Source organism: Phyllostomus discolor, chromosome 14, assembly GCF_004126475.2.
Source record: "Phyllostomus discolor isolate MPI-MPIP mPhyDis1 chromosome 14, mPhyDis1.pri.v3, whole genome shotgun sequence".
Taxonomy (NCBI): Eukaryota; Metazoa; Chordata; class Mammalia; order Chiroptera; family Phyllostomidae; genus Phyllostomus; species Phyllostomus discolor.
This window is the reverse complement of record NC_040916.2, coordinates 12,117,018-12,134,815: the sequence shown is the minus strand read 5'-3', so window position 1 is coordinate 12,134,815 and position 17,798 is coordinate 12,117,018. Positions and strand designations below refer to the sequence as shown.

General features: G+C 43.9%; 1 long non-coding RNA gene across 1 annotated transcript in view; it reads left to right on the top strand.

Annotated features, from left to right (window-relative positions):
- Window positions 1-17,798, top strand: part of LOC118498083 — a 98,318-nt gene that overhangs the window by 22,966 nt on the left and 57,554 nt on the right. The window contains exons 6-8 of the long non-coding RNA XR_004900613.1: window positions 550-755; window positions 2,028-2,999; window positions 9,459-9,570. This is a non-coding gene — a long non-coding RNA (uncharacterized LOC118498083). The remainder of the gene's footprint in view (window positions 1-549; window positions 756-2,027; window positions 3,000-9,458; window positions 9,571-17,798) is intronic.

Genomic DNA, 17,798 nt, shown 5'->3' with positions numbered 1-17,798 from the left:
GCTTTCGGTTCCCGACATACAGGGTGGGCAAAAGTAGGTTTACAGTTGTTCGTGTGGAAAATAATAAATAATTAAAGAAAAATAATAGAAGGATAAACAGGGTTTTGCGTGGTCACAACTGTAACACTACTTTTGCCCACCCCAATGTATACTCAATACAGGGCAAGTATATTTGCTTAAAACATTTTAAGTGTAAAAAAGGGATTTTTAAATTATCTTAATAAAAGCCCTCTGTCTCTTCTCAGTGATCTTTGCACCATATAAATAAATTTTATATATATATATATATATATATATATATATCTGACAGAATGCATGCAATGGGACAGTGGATGGCCAGGGACAGGAAGGAGGGAGGGGGATTGTATTTAACAAAACTGGGAGTTCACATGGACCTTTCAGACTTAAAAAAAAATGTCGATTTCACATGCCAAAATCTTGAAAGGGGCTTGACGGCTCACAGCTTTGGTGTATTTTTCCAGATGGCAGATGCCATTTTGTGTTTTGCATAAACTGACTAAATTTGCTTGCTCTTTGTACTTATTTCAGAGGCAACCATTCTTTGCTTTCAATGGGACAGAAGAGCTCCTTGGCACCGGAAGCCTCCTGGTCTGGTGAGGGAGGAAGGAGGGACTGTTCTGGGGACACTTGGGCATCATCGATGCTCTCCGCATTCAGACCGAGGAAGGAGCTGGGGCCGCGGCCTTCGATGCTCGTGACCCGAGGATGGGCGGACCGTGAGCACATCACAGAAGGTAAGCTGTGCTGAAGAACTGCCCAGAGCTCCCTTCCCAGGGAGCCCATTCTCATCCCCGTGGAGGACCATCAGGTTCATCGTGTTCTTATTTCAGCCCGTCTTCGTTCTGCTGATCGCTGGCTGTGTGATCCTCTAACACAGTCCCTTGTGCTTCCATCTCTGAAAAAGATACAAGGAAGAAAAAGAAAAAGATGACAACAATAAGTAACACTTATCTCTTCAGATTGTTGTGATGGTTCCTTGGATTATAAATCCACGTGAGGGATTTAGAACAGTGCCTAAGTGCATATAGTAAGTGTTCAAAAAACGCTGGTAATTATTATGGTTGTTATGACTCATTTCCACGGGAATTTGCATGCTTTTCTTATTTTCTGCTGATTGACCCTGTTCTGCCCCCAGCACCATTGTGATAACTCTTTGTTTTTTTTCTGGTAGTTTTTCTGGAAATAGACCCCTGGTAGAGTGGTTCAACGACAGGCTTTGCAGTCAAATAGAGTCAAGTTGAAGTTGTTAAAGTAACATTCAATAGATAGGCCTCCTCGAGAAGTGACTTAATTTCTCCCAGCCTCCGTTTCTTTAGCTATACAATAGGGATGATAGTGATAGTACGTGCTGACGGATTCCTGAGAGGACTAAATGAGGCGATGCTTGCACAGTGTCTGGCAAACATATGAAACCTGTCGTGTGCTGTTGTTATTTTCGCTCTTACCCTCCCAAGTGTCTTTAGAAGCTGGACAAGGCCCCGGGGCTCTGGCTGCAGGTCAGCTCCCCCACCAGAAAAGATGGCCAACACAGAAATAGATGCTGTGAGACCGTGACTTTACGGGGACTCTTTGACAAATAATGACACAAAATTGACAGTGTTGAGCCTTGGTCAACATGGGTTTCAATTAAAGTTAGAAAATTCACACCTCTGAGCAGGCCGATCCCGACTCGGGACCCTGGGGATTATTCCAAAGGACAGGAACCACTGGGGTAGGAACAAAAGCCCGTTCTTCTGTTCTAAAGGCCCCCAATAAGGTGCAGAGTGAGGCAGGTTCTGGGGAAGAAATAGCTACTCGTGCTGGCCACCCCTCAGGGAGGAGTGTGGCCCGTGCACATTACAGCACGTTCCAGTGTCACATTTTCAATCATGTAAATTTATTCCCTCAGACTGAAAATGGGTGGAAGTGGTGGCCTCTAGGACTGAAAGTAAACCCCCTAAACACTGTGGTTGTGTTAGGGGACAGTTGGAAACTGTCTGAACCACCTTTTTTCCCGACTCACCGAGCAGTGATGACTGGTCTCTATCAATACATGACTGTCCTCGCTTAACAAGTGAATAAAGAGAAAACAACCGAACACTTGGAACTCCCCCCCCAAAGCCAGCAGGAAACCTGAAAAAAGGAAGAAGAACATGGAACAAGGAAGGGTGTTGTACGAAGCACCCGCCATCTTGCGTATATTTTGTTTGCCTTCTTGGACTTACTTGAACCTCCCCCTTGCTCTGCCTAGACTTACAAAGTGAGAAGCACTTGGGATTTGATTGGGAAGGAAAAGGCACAGAAATGGCTTCTTTTTCGAATCTGACAAGATGACAGCCCATCTTTTTCTCTTGACCTTGTACTTGGACATGGCTCAGAGAGTGGAATGCTGCAATTAGTGATCATTAACAGTGAAATAAGAGAGGAAAGTTAGGATCAAATAAGAGACAAAAGACAGAAATACAGGTCAAAGGAAAGAGGAAGAGAAGCTGGAAGGAACGGGAGGAAGCTGTTAAAGATTATTAAAGAGGGGGAAGGAGTATAAGAGCATACCAACCAAACACACAAAAAGAAGACCCAAACCTTTATAGTATTGTGACAGAGATGGCTGTCTGGCCAGTGAAGGTTTACCTTCCGCTCCCACCGTGTAGACTTGTTTGGGGCAAGCAATTGCTCAGCCAAAGACTACATTTCCCAGTCTCCCTTGCAGTGACATTGGACCATGTGACTAGTTCTTATCAGTGGAATATGGGCTGAATTGAAAAAAGGTGTATCACTATAGTTTTTCATTAACACTGTGTCTAGTTTCTCTCTTCTCCCTACTCCCCTTCCCCACAGCTTGCCCTCTCTCTCCATCTTCTGGCTGGACAACTTTGATGTCACCCATGTCTAGAAGATGTAGAGCCGTTACCTGGAAGGAATCTGGATCCCTGAATGACTTTTGAAGGGGTGGAGCCCAGGCCAGCTGCCCAACCAAGAACATCCACATTAGACCTTTTGTCAGTGAGAAGTTAACGTTGATAGGTTAAGCCACTAAACTTTGGGGAGATCGCTCATTACACCTGCAAGCACTACTTACCTTGACGAACATAGTGATGGATAGCAGAAGGGTGCCCATTTTCCTTTTCATCTTTGTTTAAGAACCAGTTAATTATTTCCTGATATTCTATTTTTCTTGTATTGTGTTGTGAAGAGCAGCCAATAACAACCAGCACACGCTCTTTTTCACCTACGAGCCCAAGAGTCACATGGTCTGACTTTCAAGTTCCTAAAGACAACAGTGTGGCCCAGTGTTTTTCCACTGCCCGATACGATCTCCAGCCGCCCAGCCGAATGTATCTGCTTCCAGCAGCCCGACGACAAAGGCGATGCCACGTATTTTAAGGTTTTGTTATAGGACTCCACATCTGGCACCCAGTAGTCTAGTTTAGTCTGAAAAATAGAAGCCTCTCACAGCAGACGTCAGGCAATGTGTTCACCCAACCATTTCTTCTTCCTGGGCAAAGGGCAAGCCTGTAGTCCCCTCTCCCTTGCAGTGTCACTGAGGCCACAGGAACAATTCTTTTTTTTAATCCTCACCTGAAGACGTGTTTCCATTGATTGGAGAGAGAGAGAGAGGGAGAGAAACAGAGAGAGAGAGAGAGAGAGAGAGAACTATATATAGAGAGAAAAAAACAGAGAACAGAGAGAAAGAAAGAAACATTGATTGGTTGCCTACCTCGAGTGGCCAACCAGAGACTGAACTTGCAACCTAGGTATGTACCCTGACTGGGAATCGAACCCACAACCTTTCAGTGCATGGATGGATCAGTGCTTAAACAACTTGAGCTGCGTGGCCAGGGCAAGACCAATTCTTTAATGGGATGTAAGCAGGCAGAAGTATTGTGCCAACTTTGGTCCAGGGAATTAAAAGTGACTGTGTCTTCTCTATGTCCTCTCTTCTTCTTCCCCAGGGATCTTGGGTGACATGTATTCAGATAGGGTGGCTACAAGACAGAAGCCACTCAGCCTACATCCTGAACAAGAAATAACCTGTCCCTTGTTATGCTGCTCAGACTTGGGGTTTATTAGTGAAATATGCCTGTCCCATTCTGACATATGTATTAGGCATATTTCCATGATGAAGGAACTGCATGTAAGGAATTAGAGCTTTACAGAATCACTGGGAGAGCCAGGGAGAAATGGTTGAGGAGGTTGTTACGAACTTTCAGGAAATCTGAAGTGAAGGAATCACCAGGAAGCCAAGTTGCCGTTGACAATCTCAGCCGCTTGCAGCGCCGAGGCCGGTGATTCTCAGGAGGATGCACAGAAGCAACCACCTAGCCCCACATCTGCTGTCTGCCAGTGCCCACACACCTGCTTGTAGCTACTGATAAAAATTGCCTTTGCCTTCCACCTTCCAAGGATTGTGCCTCTCAATGGCAGATTATACCAGGAGCCCTGCTGGCAAGGGAGCCTGGGAAATGTAGTTTCCAGTCTCTCAGACCTGTAGTATTGAAGGGAGCTTAGGGCAAAGATGCTACTTATTGAGTCTCAACAAAAAAATGCCTGGCACAAGTGTTCCTTGTCCATCCCTTAGGAAATTCAAGTGGTCATTCCTCCATAACCCGTTTTCTCTTGAAAGCTCCTGGAGAGCAGAGCTTCATCAGTTCCCTATCCCCAGTGCCGGACTGTACTGGACAACACATTGTCCTGAACTGATTCGAATGGGATGACAGCACAGTCAATAGCAAATAGGAAAGTTGCCCTCATGTGTTTAAGTCAGATTTCAAGGACTCCTGTCCATAGAATCTGGTAATTCCCCCTAACGACTGCCCTCGATTTTGCCCTTGCTTAAGACATTTGCTGGCCTTGCCTGCTTAGAGTGGCCGTGAGGAGAGTGGCTGCTTGCTCAACAAGTGACCTTAAGCTTGAGCTCTGGGTTCTGCCTGCACAGCCAGAAGGAGGAGGATTCGACAGTAGTCTAGTGCATTGGGTTCATGGAGGCTGTCAATCATATATTTTTTTTTGTTTTAGACAGCATCCTCAGGTTGGCTCTGGAATTACAAAGTATTTCTGTATTTCGTTCATTTGGTTTTGAACACTACCTTTGTGCTCTGGCGGAGCCGGGACCTCTTCGGGAATGCGGGGTTCATGAGCTCACATTGGGGCAGGTTTGGGAGTGTCTCGGTGAAGAGGAGGTGGGGTGGGTTCGAACGTGAGGAGGGACCTGTTCAGCCATAAGGAAAAGGAGGGCCAGACCCTGGTGCGATTTCATCTGGAAAGGTACAAAGTTAAAGCTCCGTGGAAGATTAAAGACACCCTCTCGAATATTTATTTTCCTCACCAAACAAGGGTAAACCTATTGTGCCCATGGTAAAAATAACGATAGAATGACTCTGACTTAGTTACAACCATTAAAGAAATGAAAGATATGGGTGAGGTCACTAATTAATCTTTCCGTCGCTATGAGGAGGTGGCTGCATCCAGCTGAAGAGTGCCGTGTGCACAATAGCACAGTCGTGGGGCACGTGGTGATGTAGCAGCTGGCGGTGCCCAGCATCTAGCTTCTCTTTTCCATTCCCACCCACCCTGATCTTGGGCTATTTTTAGGTGTTTTACACAGTGTACCCGGACCAAAATCTTTTTTTTACAAAATTAAAAGAATAGAAGAGTTAGAGTCTTCACAGAAAAATCAGACTCTGCAAGGTCCATTTCCCTTGGTTCCCCATGTTCCTTGCCAGTTAATTGTTTTTCTCTTACTTTGCACCTAGATTCATGGCTGAAACACAATCGTGAGTTTACTTTGTATAAAGGGAAGTAGGGCATTGAGCAATCATCTAATGAATACAGTCAAGATGGTTAGTGAATCTGGAAAATTCCACTCTCAAAAAAATGACTTTCTCTACTCTGTAGCAGATTTCCTCTTGGCCTTAATTATCCACAGAGTTGTCCAATTTTCTGATAATATTTATGTTGTTGACATCACCTTCATAATTTATTTAATGGATTTCATTGGGGGTTTTTTGAGGAACCCTTTATTCTAAGAGGCTTCTTTTATTAATCAACATAGAACTTTTTCCCTGTTATCTGTTACTGTATAAGAAACTACCCAGAACCTAGTGACATAATGCAATAATCTATTATCACTCTTGGTTCTTGAAGGCTCGCCTGGGCAGTTCTTACTTGGAGCCCTTCATGGACTGCAGTCAGATGGTGACTGAGGCTAGAACCGTCTGAAGGTTTCTTCACTTACATACCTGTCATTGGGTTAACCAGGAATCAGTCAGTCTCTCTCTCTCTCTCTCTCTCTCTCTCTCTCTGTCTCCCTGTCTCTCTCCCTCTCTGTCTCTCTCTCTCTATCTCTCTGTCTCTCTCTCTGTCTCTCTCTCTCTCTCCATGTAGTTAGCTTGGTGTCCTAAGAACTTCTTGTTTTCTTTGTAATCAGCCTTTTCCTTCTTTCAGCACAAGTGCTACAAAACATTCAGGTAAGGGTTGCAAAGCCTCTTAAGACCTAGCCTTGGAAGCCATGCAGGTTGGCTTCTACCTTCTGTTTGTCAAAGCAGTCACCAGTGTCCCAGATTCCAGGAGTTGGAGGAATAGATTTCACCCCACAAGAGTAGAATGGCTTGTGCATTCTAGGAAGGACGGAACTGATGGTGGTCATTTTAATGACAGGCTACCACAAGCACCTACTATGTGACATGAAGATAGCTGCTGGGGAAAGGTGTTGAACAAAACAGGCATAGCCTCTGGCTTGGGGAGATTAAAATCTAGCTTAATTAACTTTAGTTTGACTTGACAGCTTTTACAATCAACTGTTGAACAGTAACTGTCAATACTAAGTATATTTGGTTATGAAACTGACAAACAGCTATTCTGATCATTTGTGGTCTGGTCATTTTGGGGCTATCTGGTCCATATCTTGATGATCAACTTGAGCTGATCCATCCATACCCTCCTTAAAACATGGTCAGAGCAAAGCAGACATTCATCCGTGGCTCACCATGTTGAGTTCCTGCTGTGCCTAGAGGTTGAAACTAGCCTTTAAACTCATGCTAGGGAATGCAAGAGAAGTTGCAAAGTCAGGCTTTGCTCCTGACGGGCTTCCTCTTTGGAGCAGTTCGGGCCCCGAGCAGCAGAGCAACTCGGGACAATCACGAAGCAGGATGGGAGCCAGACAGCACAGGAGACACCGGACAGGTGGTATCTTCCACTTTCCCTCCTGAGCGTTATCTTCTGGAGAGAAGTATTTGGTTCTTTGCCTCAGTTTTCTTCTCCTCCGTGTCATTAAAGGAAGGTGAGCTAGGTTTGTTAAGTGAAAGGGGATTTCAGAACAGGAATGTTGACAGAAGAATTGGTGCTGTTCAGCAATTCTCAGGTCTTATCGTTTTGGGCATAGTTCATGTCCTTTCTGTGGTGACAGCGAGGAGGGGTTGGGGGAAGAGGCTCATGATGACACAAGAAGCACCTTGATACAGAGGAAACAAAGGTCAGAACCTGAAAAGGTCCTAGGGCAGGCAGAATTCCTGTTCACACTTGTCACGTTCTCTGCCATGAAACCATTGTGCCTTCCTCTGCCTGTACAGCTATGTGGTCTCACAGAACATGAAAGGACATTGGAGGGGATGTTTCAAGCCAAACTAGGTTTTGGCTCAATGGTCCTACAACAAGGCTCCTCTATCAGTCCGTTAACTTGAACGTCACAGCTCATATTTCGTCAATATGGACACTTGTCTCACGCTAGTGACTCTTGTGTCCCCTGCTTATGGTTTGCTAAATTAAACTTTTTTCCCCATTTGTCATGCCATTTATTTATCTAGCTGAAATGCCCATTCCTACTTGCTCTGGGTATTTGTAACAGATTTCAATCATAGCCTGCTGTGCATTTGGTCAGCACGTACTCATTTGATGTATTGGCGTTACGTTCTTTTGTGCCTGCTGATAGATTTATCACTTTGCAGCTTTTCTTAGGCACCTGATTGGCCCAACTGGATGGTAAACTGGATGATGGCAGGAGCTTCTCTGTAGACACAAATATACACCTATACAGGAGACATCTTTCAACAGTTGGTGGACATGCATCCTGCTCCCTTTTCCTTTGTTGTTATCATTTAAAATCAGGTAGACTACCTTATAGTTGCCTGATGAATTACATCAATACATATGTCTAATGGATTACTTAGATTTATAAAGCTCCTCAACTTGATATTTGCAAAGATGAAAATAATCCAGGTTATTGTTCCTCTGGGAAAATTCTTTTTGTAAATTCATGACAAACATTAAGTTCGTGAGCTCTATGAAGGCACATGTGATTGATTATTTAGGGTCAAACTGATTTTTTTTAGATTATAAAGTCTTACTCCTCAACGTGATGCTACCTGCTAAGCCTTTGAATTTCTGTGTGGGAACTTGTTATCAAGATTTGTTTTTGTTTTTGCTTGTGAAGGAGTCACAAGCATGGCTTGGAGGACTTACACTGTTCCTCTGTAATATCTAAGTATTCCCCTGCTCTGACCCCTATAGGAACCTATAATTTAAGAAGAAACTTGGGGTTGCTTCAGGAAAAATGTAGCTGTCGACCCTACTCTTCCTCCTTCTAACCGACTTGCTGGCCCTAAAACCTTTTTAGGTACAAAATTGGGTGCTGCCCCTGCCTATCCACTACATAAGGGGTACCCCCTAGTCTGATGTCAGGACCACCAGGAAATATTTTCCATCCTCCAAATATCATGAACTGTTTTGCTATTCCTGATATTACATTAACATGAGATAAAGCTTTCCTCTCATAATTAGGTGTACACTTAAAATGCAAATCCTGCTGGAAGCATTAATATAATGATGAGTCTTTATTCACAAAAGATGAGCGTGACTGATAGCAGGTCTTTTCTTGAAAACAGGTTTCAGTTAGCGCAAGGTGGTGACTGAGTTTCAGAGAAGAGAGGCCACCTCAATCCTAAAGCAGCAGGTTCGGAAGTAGGAGGTCCGCACCCCATGGAGAATCCGAAGTGACCCAGTGCAGAAAGGACACATGAAACCTTCTATTTAATTCTTTATTTCACCCAAAATAAATAACTTTGGGCGGGATATTTCGATGCACACAATACAGTAATACCTATGTAATTTATAAGGAAAAATGCACAGATTGAGTATGGCTTATATTTCTTTTCTTTTGGTTGAGAAAAGTTCATGACCTAAAAGGCTAGAAACCACTGCTTACAAGGGAAGAGTGTGGACAAGGGCTTCCCGATGCTACGTGGAGGAGTAGGAAACAGTTACAAAACAAGGGTTTGCAACCTCAGAATTCTGACTCCGGTTACTACTGATTTCAGTAATTTGATCGATAGGGAGTTTGCTGACTCTCCACCTGATGCCAGGACAGTCCCTTTTAAGATGTTGAGACATTGCTCAATTTTAGAATGTTGACCAAAGAAAGTAGATTTTAATCATGCTTTTTTTTCCCATTTTGTTTTCTCAAGGGTCTTATGGGAACAGAAACTTTTGAGGGAGTTAACTGTTTGTGCAAGATGACTGGTTGGGTAAAGAAGTCCAAAGTTTATTATCTGCAGAACAAATACAGCCTGGGCAAAGGTGACTGAAGTGAGTGTCTCCCGCCTTGTCCCTTCAGCCTGTCTAAGGGGATGTTTGCACCGGCCATTGCATAACTGAGAACCTTATCTCTGAATGTCAAAAGGAGAGGAGGCACCTGGTAAACTCCTACTGGTGACAAATAATCACTGACTCTTATGCCTCTTAGTTTGATAGGCAGCTGATGGTGGTGCTTGTACAAAAATCATTTCAAAAATTCGTTTGTTGATACGATATTTCTGAATAGCCAGGTATTGTTTGTCAACATCGGAGTGGCTGGATTTGAATTTTTTCCTCCATCCCCAAAGGTAGACAAAACACAGCTCAGGGCAACTACATGAATACGTTTACTAATGGCTTGGAGTGGCTAGTCTGGACTTTTGTTGGTGGTGATTGATGACATCAGGGACAATTGGACCGTTCTTGTGATTACTCCACAGTCATTACTGATGAGGACACAGAATGGATAGATGCACAATGAAGGGCTCAACTGGTCTTTCAGAAGACAGCATTGTCTGCACAAATGTTGATGGGAAAGTGTGGCTATGGTTGAGCAGTTAAGAACTTATCATTAGAAAAAAGTTGACAACGCCTGGGGTCTCAGAGATCCTTACAGACCGGGTCATTTTTTTAGCCATTTGCTTTATTTTGACTTTTGCTATTGTTCCTTTTCTTGGAACCTGAACTTTAAAACGTTTATAACTATTTCTCAAAGAAGCACTTAAGAAAGGGCTCAGACACTAAGTGAACAGAGTGATCAGAGTAAGATCCTCCACCTAATTTTTGGATGGTTGAAAAAAATCCTGATGGGATGGATAGTGTGTTGTGGGAGAGAATTGTCTCCATCCATGTGAGCATGTATAGCTGTATGAGCAATAACTAAAACTGGTTAGTATAGATTATCTCAGTAACCATCACATTTACCAGTACAATTGTTTAAAAAGAAAAAAATTTTCCAGTATGGAAAAGAAAATTCCAATTTCTGAGCCCAAGCCTTGCTAATGACCTATAGTTTGGAATTTCACTTATGACCAGTCGTTCAAGTGGAAAAACTAATGATAGTATAAATTTAGCTTAGATATTTGGAAATACTTCTACTTTAGACTATGAGGCCCAGAGCTGAGTTGTCAATGGGGTTGGTAGATTTCAAAGTCCAGGGTAAACAATTGCCTTTTAGATTCTGGAAATCTTTTAGTTCTTCCTGAAAATAACGACCTTTGGAGCATCCACGAAGTGTTAGAGTATTACCGGCCGCCTGCCCAGGGCTTACACCACCGAGTGTTCAAAGGTGGTGCTTTCAGAGGAAGGCTGGTGGTGACCATGGGGGTCTGTGAAGGTTGACCTACGCAGCCACCTTCATGAGGGAAGATAATGCAATGGTGTGTGACCCAAAAGTGAGCTTCGAAACCTGGGGAGCCTCTTAGATCAGTCGATTCATAATAATAAAAACTATAGTCATATGTCCAGGGACCTGCGGCCTTTGGGAAAGAAGGTGGCAGGATGCAAGGGAATCGAAGGGACACCGAAGGACAGAGCTGAGAGAGCAAGGGTGAGAGTGCGCGGGAGGTGTGTGGCTGGCGGGCTGGCCGCTCACAGGGCCTGGTTTTCCAATCTGGCACTGGGCTTGATGAGTCTGTTTATTCAGCCACGGTATCAGACATTCCCTTTTCCTGCCCGAAGAAGTCCCCTTTGAAGAGCTGCTCTGCTGGGGAGTAGTTTCCCCTCGGACGGGCTACTCCTGTTTGCAGACCTAAAGGAAAAGAACTGGAAAGGCCACAAGAATGTTCTTTAAAGCGATATTCCAGCGCCACGTGAGGGGAGGATGAAATAGCAGTAAAAGATTTATTTCCTGGTTGAGGTATTTTTTTCCCCTCTCAAGTGACTTTAGCCCTGAACAAAGGTGTCACATGAGTGCGGTGGGGGTCAGAGGTCCGTGGGTCCCTCCAGGTCTGTGCGGTCAGGTGGGGACTGGGGGTGGAGAGCGGCACAGAGCGGGAACGTCCGAGCTTCTGCAGGCCGGGAGAGAGCCGAAGATCCCTGCGCGGGTCCCCGAGAACCCCGAGGGGCAGCCCAGTCTACCAGTCTGTGTCTGTAAAGGCATCAATGGCAGGGGCATAGCAAATTGAACCATTCGGAGGTTGAATTTTTAACTTTGGGGCTTTCCTGTTAATTTCTTGTATCACACGATGACACTTTTTACTTTTCAAAGACGTTTTTCATCCAGCCCTCACGTTAACCTTGTGAAATAGCCAGAGTAGATGTCAGTCTCCCGAATGTTTCTCTTTGGAAAGGGATGTGGCCAAAGAAAGAGATGGGTACCCAGCTCATTACGAGCAGGGGCAGAACGACAACCCAGGTCTCCTGACTCCTGGACCAACCAGGTCTCTTTTTTTCCCTGTGTTCTTGCGACCTGTAAAGTGACGATGGGAGTTTCAGAAAAAAGGAAGGTGACATTCTCCATCTCCTCCCAGGCACATAGAAAGTCACTGTGACTTTGAAGCCACTGCTTTGCTGTGTCCAAATTCTCTCTCCGGGACTGGCCTTAGGGAGGAGATTCAAAGTGAAACCTTCAGAGGGGAAGTCTCGTATTCTAGTCACTGTGCTGCCCATGCCTCTGGTGGATTTGTTCAGTCTTTCCCTGCGCCACAGCAAACAGGAGCTCTCCAGAATGAAAAGGGGTCTTTGTTCCGTCTCTGCGATGAAGCCTTTGAGTAAGGGAGGTCACCTCTCGGCAAGGCCTGGCTTTCATGGAGAGGAGATGGGACCCACAGTCTCCCCTTGACTCCTGGCTGAGACTCCAGGACTCACATTGACTCTCGGGGCCTAGGAGGGAGATTGGTGCCGAAGGGAACACGAAGCACTAACCAACCGAGTCCTTGAGGCATCGGAGTGAATCAGAGTTTCCTTCCAGGGAACACAGGTGTGTGCTTATCAGGGCTTCAGGTAGCAACACGAAGAAGAGGTCTTGCTTATGGACTGCCTTTACTGCTTTGACACACTCAGCCTTGTATTTTATCTGTTTCCGAATACTTGTCTTCTTCCTACACATGGAGCTGAAGCTGATCGACATTGAGACATATCTTGTAATTGTTTGTATCCTCTAAGGCTTCCACGTGCTTCAAAATATCTGATGAATGGATGAGAATCCATCCTGAGCCAGCCCCTTATCCCCGTGTGTCTCAGCCTATACATTGAATCTGAATCACCTGGGAAACGGGCGCGTGCACTTTGAAGTCAGTCCCGAGATGAATGTCGTGTGCACCAAAGTTTGAGAGATGATTGCTTTATTCCTTTTCTCCTTGGCTTTCAGAGCTCCTGGTGGCTTTAAACAAACACCGTCTCAGATTTTGCAGTGCTTTCCAATTTACAAGGCTTATTTCACATGTTTGTCTAATGTATACTCAATCTTATGAGGCTAATTTTACACTGGCCCTAGGATGTGGGGTCATTTTATGCCCACTTTACAGACGGGAAGACAGGCGAATGATATTCTAAGGATCACATAGCCAGTTGTGGCTGAGCCTGTACTCATCCCAAGTCTTCTGATTCCACATGCTGGGCGCTTTCCCCCACATGCCCCGCAGCTGTGTACCTATGCTGTTCTCTGTGTGGAAGGTGTCATTCCCGATAACGTTGCTGTCCCCATAGCTGGGGACCGTTGCTGTGATGTGTATGTGAAGCCAGGAGAAGCTAACGCAGTCTGTATTCTTAATGAAGTCTGTAGTAGGATAGCTGGCTATGACGAACACTGAAGTGTCCTTTCATGCAAATGTTAGAGAACAGCATGTTCATGATCAGACGGGAAAAGCAGAACTGCGACCCGGTGAGAGGTGAGAGCCCTTTCAGAAAAGGACAGTGGGTTTGTTAGGTGACCTGTGATTGAAACTGTGCTCGCTTGACTTCGTTTTCCTGGAAATGGAGAGGGCCTGCCTGGGAAATGAGCTGAGCCCCAGGACCTACCCTGTGACCCGGAGTCCCAAGGATGGACCAGGCCAGCTCTGTGGAGGTTGGCTCCTTTAGTGTGGACATGTGGAATGCTGTGAAGGTGAGTCGTTCTCATCTCACTTCATTTAAAAGGTTCAGAATGCTCCAAAGTTCATCCGATGCTTAAGGGAGCACGTAGCCAAGCTTCCAATGGCAGTGGAATGGTTGCTAGAGTATTGCTAGGTGAACTTTCTCCGTGGCTGTTTACTCTCTGATTAGTTGCAATGTACACACAGCCACCAAAAACTGAGACTTGTCAACCGACAGAAAGGGTGAGCCTGAAACTTCCGCTAGTCCCCACATCTCTTCCACTAGACGGGCAAAGGACCTCTTCTTTAATCAGGGACTAACAGATGATTGATGAGCCTGTACCCTGATTAGAAAGGTTTCATTTTACTTGTGCTCGGTACATGGAATTAGTTAAGGGTTGCATGGGGAAAGAAGTGATGGGCTATTGTCCGCATTAAATTATAATGACAGCCTTCCTAACCACTGTGTATTTATTATGGAAGAAAAGAAAATGTCTGGTAAAATTCTGTATAGGTTAATAACACCTTCATAATATACTTCTTCTTTTCTATGGACTTGAATAGCCCTCCTACTGACTTTTAATGGATTATTAGAGTTAATTACATCAATTGCAATATAATTGATTCTTAAATACTATGTAGGAACCTCATACAATTATGGAAAAACAAAAGTTATCTAGACATCTCAGATCAAAAAAGATTTGGAATTCCTGCACATTTAATTTCTGATAATCACTAGTCAGTTTGGACATTAAGATTGCATGCTGTCCTGTTTTCTCTGTGCTAGGTTTTGACAGAATTGATAGTTTTACAACATTTAACTCAATACGCATGGAAATATAAGATTAAAGCTGTGAATGCAGGGGTTTTTTTTCTAAAAAAAGATCACTTCATGGCTTAAAAGCTGAAATGTGTTACCTGCCTAACACTGACAGAAACAAACTCAAGGGAAAATCAAAAGTGGATTTGATGTTGAGTTTAGAAATCTATTCTCCGCAGGTGTGAAGGTTCCTGTGGGTCTTAGGGCTTGTTACCTGAGGGCTTTAAAATGTGACAAGGGGACGAATTGCCTGGAAGGGCACAAAAATATTCCTCCCTCCCATTTTATTACCTAGACACGGGCTATGTGTTCTAATGTCAAAACCACTGGTCAAAAAAGTGAAACATCATTAATATCTGTTATTGATGTCATCTAGATCAAAAGACACCTTTGTAATGGAGTTGGTTGACTGCAACCTTTTTATTTGTAACTGAGTTTGAGAGACTAGTTTGTAATATTGACACAGTTATAAATGTGGGTTTTCTAAAGGACACTACTGCTTTACGGATACAGATTTTTAGATCATTCAAAACTGGTCTACAAATAGGTGTGTAAAGGAGCGAGAGCTTGATGCAGTGGACGGGTCCTTGGAATGGGACTCAGCAGACCTGGTATTTTCGTTACTGCTGAGCTCTGTGACTTAACCTAACTGGGCCTTGACCTTCTCTTCTGTAAAGTGAGAGAGAGATAGAGAGAGACAGAGAGATAGAGAAAGAGAGAGAGAGAGACCTTCTGAACTCTCCAACCATGAATCTCCTGCTTTTGAACTCTTAGTGCTCTTAATGTGGACATAACTCATCTGGTTCTTAATATAAGCTGCCTTATATCAATGTGTAAATTGCATATATCAAAATGTCTTGTATATGTAGGTATACATGTCTTATCTGGAGAACTAGATATGCATTTCCAAAGACCTGGGCTATGCCGCACACCTCTCGGTGTGCTCATGACCCACACTATAGTTTCCTAGCACAGAATTGTCACTGTCTGGCTGAATGAGTGGCCAATCCAAAAGAAGAGTTTCCATCCCCTGAGAGTCTTGATAAAACAAGAATAATGACAAAAATCCCATTTATTATACTGGTTTAACTTTTAAAAGTATTATAAAATATTTGATTTTATGAAACTTTAATTGTGCTTTAAATCAAATGCATTTAGTATGTAAAATTTCACTCAGTTTTTTTATATAAATTGAAATGCAATCCCATTTCCCATGGGATTTTAATGGAACTGGAGCAGCCTATTCTCAAGTTCATGGGGAAGGGCAACACATGAAAATAGCCATGAAAAACAAACGGACGGCCCTGGCTGGCATAGCTCAGTGGATTGAGCACAGGCTTCTAACCAAAGTGTCGTAGGTTCGATTCCCAGTCAGGGCACATGCCTGGGTTGCAGGCCATGACCCCCAGCAACCGCACATTGATGTTTCTCTCTCTCTCTCTTTTTCTCCCTGCCTTCCCTCTCTAAAAATAAATAAAATCTTTTTTTTTTAAAAAAAGAAAAACAAACGGACAAAAACTAAAGTGAATGGGGGCTTACCTGAGTAGTTAGCAAAACAAACTATTCATCTTAAGCAATACATAATTGTGGTGATGACATTCATATACAAATATAGTGATAGAGAAATTCACTAACCAAAAAGATTAGAGTCCAGAAACAGATAGAAGAATATAGAGGAATTTAACAGACACTAGGGAGGCATTTCAAATCAGTGGCTGAAAAATAGACTGTTCAGTAAATGGTGTTGGGACAACTGGCTCTCCATCTGGACTCATACCATACACAAAAGTAAATTCCAGATGGAATAAAGCTCCAAAAATAGAGATCAAATGTATACAAGCATTGGAAGGAACTATGAATGAACCTTAAAAAAAAATCATCTTGGGTGAGAAGGTCTTTGTAAAAAAGATGGAAAATTCAGGGACCATTAAGAAAAACCTGATAAAGTTGACTTTATTTTTTTTTTAAAAATCACAAAGTTAAAAGAGACATGACAGATTGGGACAAAACATTTAAATTATACATTATAGGAAAGGGGGTTACTATCCATTATTCAAAGGGTACCCATAAGTTAATGAGAGACATATAAATTACTCACAAAAATGAGCCAATGATATAAAATAAGTAATTCAGAGGAGATATTGCAAAGTTAGCAAACATTTGAAAACTAGGCTTGAAGTATATCATAAGGGTGTAGGAGTGAATGGTTTCTTTTTTCATTAGCAGTGAGTTTTTGGTGGCTTTGTGACTGGCAGCGTGGACACGTCTTACTTCCCTTTGATGCAGTGATCACATGAAGAGTCTCTTTTTCCTAGACATTCACCCAAGGGAAGGTTAAGCTCCTTCCCTCCCTTTCTTAGCTTTGCTACCTGCTTCCTTTCCCTTCCAAGAGTCATAAGAGGGATTTTTGAAAATCTCTGTGAATATGGACCAGTGATAGACACCAGGACATAGATCTAAGGTGGTGGCAGAGTAAGTGGAAACTACACTGACCTCCTCCCAGGACCAATCTGGAACTACAACTACATTGTAGAGAAAGCATCCTGAAGACCCAGCTGAACAGTAGCTGGAGAGAAGCCTTATAACCATGGACAGACAGAAGAAACCACTTCACCACAACAAGACTGATAGGGAGTGCAGAGGAGATGAGAGAGGGCTGGCTGGGCTCCCACGGGCACCAGATGAAGCGCCAGAGGGATATTTCAGCAGCCAGGGGGGTTGCTCCAAGAAGTGAGGCATATAAACCCTGAGCTGGGCTCCCCAGCCGGCAGCACTGGAGCTGGAAAGGAACCCAGATAATACCCAGCTGTGAAAAGCAGCAGGGTTTCTGTCTTCCAGGGTGAGCAGGCTGGAGACTCAGAGCCTCTTAAATGGCCAACACACAAAATTTCATTTTTAGCCACTTACCCTGGGCTCTAGCAGAGGGGCGGGGGGGGGGGGGGGAAAGTGGATTAGAGATGCTTGAGGAGAGTCTGGGGTTGTTGGCTCCAGGGAGAGAACTGAAGGAACAGCTGCCTGGTTGGTTCCCTGTGCTGAGTCATTCCCCATACTGCGGAAGCCACCTTTCTCGGGCACAGCACTCCTCTCCAACAGGTATCAGCCCGGGGGAAGCAAAACCCCACCCACAGAAATTCATCTGCCCCACCCTGTGGAGCTTAAGTTGGACTGCTGCTTATAGCTTGATTAGTGTAACAGTTAATAGCTGATTAGTTTAACATCTAAGGTGGAAGATACAAAGCAGCAGCCAAAATGGGAAGACAAAGAAACAGATCCCAAATGAAAGAACAAGAGAATCCTCCAGAAGAACTAGATGAAATGGAGGCAAGCAATGTATCAGAGAGTGAGTGTAGAGTAATGATTATAAGGATACTCAAAAGCATGAAAAAAGACATAGAAAC